The 6,219-nt window shown below is 40.2% G+C and overlaps 1 protein-coding gene across 9 annotated transcripts in view; it reads right to left on the reverse strand.

The window, feature by feature from the left end:
* The window catches only part of ATG4C (autophagy related 4C cysteine peptidase), a 99,512-nt gene extending 94,232 nt beyond the window's left edge, over window positions 1-5,280 (reverse strand). For 2 of the 9 annotated variants that reach the window (XM_061121712.1, XM_061121707.1), the window contains exons 1-2: window positions 5,155-5,280; window positions 493-596 (exon numbers count right to left, since the gene is read on the reverse strand). The gene's annotated coding sequence lies outside the window, so the exon portion shown is untranslated. Of the gene's footprint in view, window positions 1-492; window positions 597-5,107 lie in introns of all 9 variants that reach the window. The other 7 variants (XM_061121708.1, XM_061121706.1, XM_061121714.1 and 4 more) reach the window with 6 other exon arrangements.
* Window positions 5,281-6,219: the final 939 nt, after the last annotated feature.

Below are 6,219 nucleotides of genomic sequence, written 5' to 3' on the forward strand. Positions count from 1 at the left end.
TATTTTTCCAAAGGCCTTCATCGAGAACTTCCTCCCTTGCCCACTCAAGAAAAATAATACTGAAAAAACTTATTTCAGGTACACTATTCCTCAAATATACTTAAACAATGACATAAAGGGAAAAAAAGAATAATTAAGACATTAACCTTTAACACTGATGCCACAGTGAAAACAAACAAAGCATGTGCTGCCCAAGCCCAGTCATCTTACACTGTTTTCTGTCTCATGAACTATCCATCAATCCATCTAGATACACAAGCCAAAAAAATCTAGTGGTGACCAGTGTCACCTTTCTCTCCCTCATTTCCCATACCCAATCAATCACCAAATTCCACACCTAAACATCTCTAAAACCGATCCACTTTTATCTATCTTCACCATCACTTTATCTAAGATATTACCGCCTCTGCACTCTCCTCTCTGTAAACAGTGTTTCTTCCGTATAGCATCTAGTCTTTTTTCATAAAACATAACAAACAGTTGCACCGTTACCTTTTTTGATGGAATACTTGATTTACATCTGCCTTCCCTCGTACATTTTGTGTGGTAGAGACTCTATTTACTCATCACCATATCACCGTGGCCTAGAAAAGTGCCTAGTAAATAAATATATAAATTTTAAATGACTGAATGCATGTCAAAGATTACAAATTATTTATAAATATTTCAAAAAAATTAAGTAGTTATAAGGTTCATGAACCATTATAAGGAGTACCTTATTTCATCATTTCTAGATCACACATTGTTACATTTTTTTTCATTTTTTTTATTTTTACATCTGTAACTCTGAAACTGAATACATCTTTTTTTTTTTTTTTTTTTTTTTAGGCCTTGATTTGGGCAGAGGCAGGCAATCCCAAAGAATGCACAAACTACTGCACAATTGCACTCATCTCACACAATAATAAGTGAAGTGAAATGAAGTCACTCGGTCGTGTCCGACTCTTTGTGAACCCATGGACTGTAGCCCACCAGGCTCTGTCCATGGGATTTTCCAGGCAAGAATACTGGAGTGGGTTGCCATTTCCTTCTCCACTGAATACATCTTATAGTCAACAATCACTGTATGCTTAATTGGCATTTTTTTTCTTTCATAGCAGTTCATAAAATAATGGCACATCTTGGAATAAAATAAACAAGGGGGAAAAAAACCTCATGATTTGATGAAACAGGTAAATCTGGCTCACTCGGTTCAAACCTGGTAGGCTAACCTCTCTTTTCCATTGGCTACTGTGCTACTGCCAGTATTCAATAATTAACAGGGCCTACTGGTTCTTTCACCAACAGCTATCAAATCAATTCCTTTCCTTAAATCCCAGAATAATGACACTACACCTACCTAATTTCACGTTGCCAGCTGAGTTCTTGCCCTAGCTTCATTCATTTAAATATTTGCTTCAAATTCTACCAACACTGTGCACCTATATGCAAAGAACTGAAGATACAAAACACTCCAGCTATCTGTCCTTCCCACTAATCTCTCTCCTATAATTTAGAATTTTGCTCATTTTATGCCTCAAACTGGAACTACTTTCCTCCCCATTTCTATCTACCAAATTCCTACTCAATACTTTAGTTCTAGATCATATTTCTTCATGAAATATCCCCTAGTTAATCTGTCTTTCAACCTTAACATTCTAAAACACATGAAATCTAATGCATATTGGTTGCATTTTCTTTACCATCTTAGCCACAAGGGAAGCCCCCATATTGGTTATATTTTCTGTTTCCTGAAGGCAAGGTTGACATGTCACACATTCTGATAGAGTGTAAGCTCCCTAACAGAAGGGATTTTTGTCCCTTTTGTTCACTGCTATATTCCCAGCATCTAGAAGAGCATCTGGTACATAATAGCTGCTTAGTAAATATCTACTGAACTATAAAGCTCTCTAGTATGCGGTCAAGAAGCAACAGTTAGAACCAGACATGAAACAACACACTGGTTAAAAATTGGGAAAGGAGTATGTCAAGGCTGTATATTGTCAGCCTGCTTATTTAACTTAAATGCAGAGTACAGTCAAAGCTCCATTACTTTGGCCACCTGATGCAAAGAACTGACTCACTGAAAAAGACCCTGAGAAAGATGAAGAAAGATTGAAGGCAGGAGGAGAAGGGGATGACAGAGGATGAGATGGTTGGATGGCATCACCGACTTGATGGACATGAGTTTGAGCAAGCTCTGGGAGTTGGTGATGGACTGGGAGGCCTGGCGTGCTGCAGTCCATGGGGTCACAAAGAGTCAGACACGACTGAGCAACTGAACTGAACTGAACTGCAGAGTACATCATAAAAATGCTGGGCTGAATGACTCACAAACTAAAATCAAGATTGCTGGGAGAAATAGCAATAACCTCAGAAATGCAGATGATACCACTTTAAAGGCAAAAAGCAGAGGAAATAAAGAGCCCTTTTCACGAGGGTGAAAGAGAATGAAAAAACTGGTTTAAAACTCAACATTCAAACAATGAAGATCACGGCAGCTGGTCCCATCACTTCATGGCAAACAGATGGGGAAAAAAGTGGAAGCAGTGACTGACTTTATATTCTTGGGCCCCAAAATCACTGCAGACAGTGAAGCCATGAAATTAAGACACTTGCTCCTTGGAAGAAAAGACATGACAAACCTAGACAGCATATTAAAAAGCAGAGACTTACTTTGCCAGCAAAGGTCCATCTAGTCAAAGCTATGGTTTTTCCAGTGGTCATGTATGAATGTGAGAGTTGGACCATAAAGAAGGCTGAGTACCGAAGAATTGATGCCTTTGAACTGTGGTGCTGGAGAAGACTCTTGAGAGTCCCTTGGACTGCAAGGAGATCCAACGAGTCAATCCTAAAGGAGATCAGTCCTGGGTGCTCATTGGAAGGACTGATGTTGAAGCTGAAGTTCCAATACTTTGACCACCTGACCCAAAGAACCAACTCATTAGAAAAGACCCTGAGGCTGGGAAAGATTGAAGACAGAAGAAGAGGATGACAGAGAATGAGATGGTTGGATGGCATCACCAACTCACTAGACATGAGTTTCAGTGAACTCCAGGAGAGAGTGAAGGACAGGGAAGCCTGGCATACTGCAGGCCATGTGGTCGCAGAGCTGGATACAACTTGGTGACTGAACAACAACAATAATATACTCCAGGGTATAGAACAAATCTTTGCAGCTGTAGTAAGAGGGAAGAGTCAAAAGGAACTGGACTAAATGACTGGAACTCCTTGAGCTTCAGTTTCTTCATCTGCTAAATATAAATAATACTCAATAGCACACTGAGTTGTTATAATGATCCAATGCAATAATGCTTTAAAGCATCTAGGACAGAGCTGAGGACAAGAGGATGCTCTCAAAAAAGGAAAAAGAGGATGCTCTCAGTACATGTTTTGATGATAGTGTGACAATAGTTAAACAGTAAGAAGCATTTAATAAATGCCTATTAAATGAATAAAATCTCAGGAAAATATAAAAAGTTTGAGTAATGTCTAACCTCATCATTTATCCAATAAAAAATTCATGAGTGAATTAATTCTGAAATATATGTACATTCACCCTCAATCTTAAGCATGGTTGAGACCATTTTTGATTAGTTAGGAATAACACCACCAATTAGACAGTGTACAAGTATTAATAATTATACTTTACTGACACATAGAGATTATATTTGATTCCTAAAGAAGAACAATAATTTTACTATCAGAGTAGTAAATACTGAGAATAAAAGAAAGCTGCAAAGTTACTGAAGTTACATGGTGCCCAGAAAGCCAGGAAGTACAGAAGTTTATGTCCACAAAACACCAGTGAATAATAAATTATATAAAGCTGTTTTACCAGCTCCATCAAAATATATATGTGCTAAACAATCACAACAAATAAACTCTTCAATATATTTGTATTCCATATTACAGGATAAAAAAGAGGATCCGTTAATGGACTTTAAACTCTTTTTACAAACCTATAATACTTCTTGTATTGGCTACTTTTTAACTTTAAACAGTTCCCAGAACTTTACAGTGAGATTATTAATTCAACATAGCATCAGATTACTGGACTAATTAGAAACTCTCCCTTGTTTAGGGAAGACACTTTATTACTTTGTAAATTGGTTATACACAAACTTTTCATTTCAAAGCTTTTCCAATCCCTCTGGGTACTTTCAATGACTCACTATCTAATCACCAATCATAAACAACAAAGGAGGAAAGAGCTATTGTGTCTATCCACTATTAATTGTGTCTATCTGCTATTAATTGACATAAAATTATCGCAAAAATTCCACCGGGGACATACGTCTTGAGTAGGAAAAAAGAAAAAGATCCCATCTAAGTATTTCAGATACAAGGAGCTCTAGGAGGAGGTATTCTCCTTTAACCATGGGGTAGCAGTAACCCCTTGTGGGAAAATAATCAATACAAACCGAAAACGTAAGCCAAAGAGATCTTAAATATAAACTCTACAGAGTCACGTTTAGCTGATCGTTGACTTCTCTTGTATTCACCAGTCCTAACAATGTATTTGAACCTCCAGCCTAAAAAGCCCTGAGATGCGGATGGAGGTGGAAGGGTTGAGGATGAGTAGGAACCAAATAGAGTGAGTAAACTGTTAAGGTCTGGATGGAAAAGCATTAAGATATTCAGGCAAATTGTCTTAAGTGTCTGAAGCAGTAACAGAGGCCTAAAAAGGGATAAAGGAGTGAGGAATGAGAAGATTAAGATCTTGAGGATCTGATTTGGGTTTTTCTTCTTCTTCTTCTTCTTTTTATCGGAGAAAAATAGGGAAGGAGCTAAATAGATGCAAGAACTGAGGAGAAAAGAGATCGTGCCTGAAACACCTAAGAAAACCCTCTAGAAGAGGGGGAACTGCTGCCCACAGGAAGGCTTACGGTTAGTTAGCTCTGGAGCCCAGGAAGGGCAAGGAGTCAGAAAAATGATACCAGAAAGGAGAGATGAGGGTGACGCCAAAACCCTCAGAGAGCCGAAAAGGTTGGCCACAGGGTTTCCATTGAGGGCAAGACCCCCCTTTCCCCACTTTTCCTCAAGGACCCCGATCGTTCGAGGGGACCAGAGACACTTAGTCCCAACCTTCTCCTGAGGCTAGCAGAGTCAGGAGAAGAACCCTCACCAAAAAGAGAACTGGAGAAGCGTAAACAATGTGCAGGAGCCACCAACCGGGAAATGTTCCAGCTCCAGCAGCAGCCGCCCCAAAAGCAGCCGGCACACAAGCCGACTCTCCGACCTCAGCGCAGCAGCCGCAGGCGCCTCGAGCTCCCCGGCCACCGTAGTCAGAGAAACGCCCCGCCCCACCCCCTTCAAACCTAGTAGGTCAGCCACTTCCGGGGCATCAAAGCCTATTGATTGGCGGCAGCAATAGCCAGACCAATGGCAAGACCCTGATGCTGGGAAAGATTGAAGGCGGGAGAAAAAGGGGACGACAGAGCCTGAGATGGTGGGACGGCATCACCGACTCAATGGACATGAGTTTGAGTAAACTCAGGGAGTTGGTGGTGGACAGGGAGGCCTGGCATGCTGCAGTCCATGGGGTCGCAAACAGTCAGACACGACTGAGCGACTGAACTGAACTGTGCAACAGCCACAGCGACAGGCCCCTGATCTATTTACTTCATCCATCCTTTTTTCGCTCCTTTCACCAGCCAGGCTGTAAGCCACCAATATAGCAAGCACAGAACCAAGGGAAAGTATCCACCTATAAGCGGTGTCTCTGATAGACAAAACATCATTCCTGCCTTGAGTTTCTGTTGAACAGACTTCAACTCCCAGCGTGCCATGAACACCACGCCCTCTCCTCGAACGCGGGAACTACAAGATCCAGCATGCACTGTGCCGCTTATTTTTCACTCTCCCCGAAACACCCGCAGACCCCAAAAGCGGTTTCAGAAGACTCACTAGATCCTTTAGATTAATGCAGACCTTTCTACCAAGCTCCACTTTGGTAAAAAAAAATAATAATAATACAAGTATTTCTTTTCTTTTTGTGAAAGTATTCTGAAGGGACTGTAGGTAAATGCTTATAAAATATCAAGGAATATGTGCTCTCATTTTCCATGTTTAGATTATTTTCCAGAATTGAAACAGAACAGTCTGCGAAGGTTTTTTATGAAATGGAAATTTTTATCCTCTTTCATAAGGTGTGTTGAGAGAAATACTAAATTATTGCAAAGTGTAATGCTGTAAGATTTTGCTGGAACAAGATCTACGAGACATACTTCTGAATTG

Source organism: Dama dama, chromosome 20, assembly GCF_033118175.1.
Source record: "Dama dama isolate Ldn47 chromosome 20, ASM3311817v1, whole genome shotgun sequence".
Classification (NCBI taxonomy): Eukaryota; Metazoa; Chordata; class Mammalia; order Artiodactyla; family Cervidae; genus Dama; species Dama dama.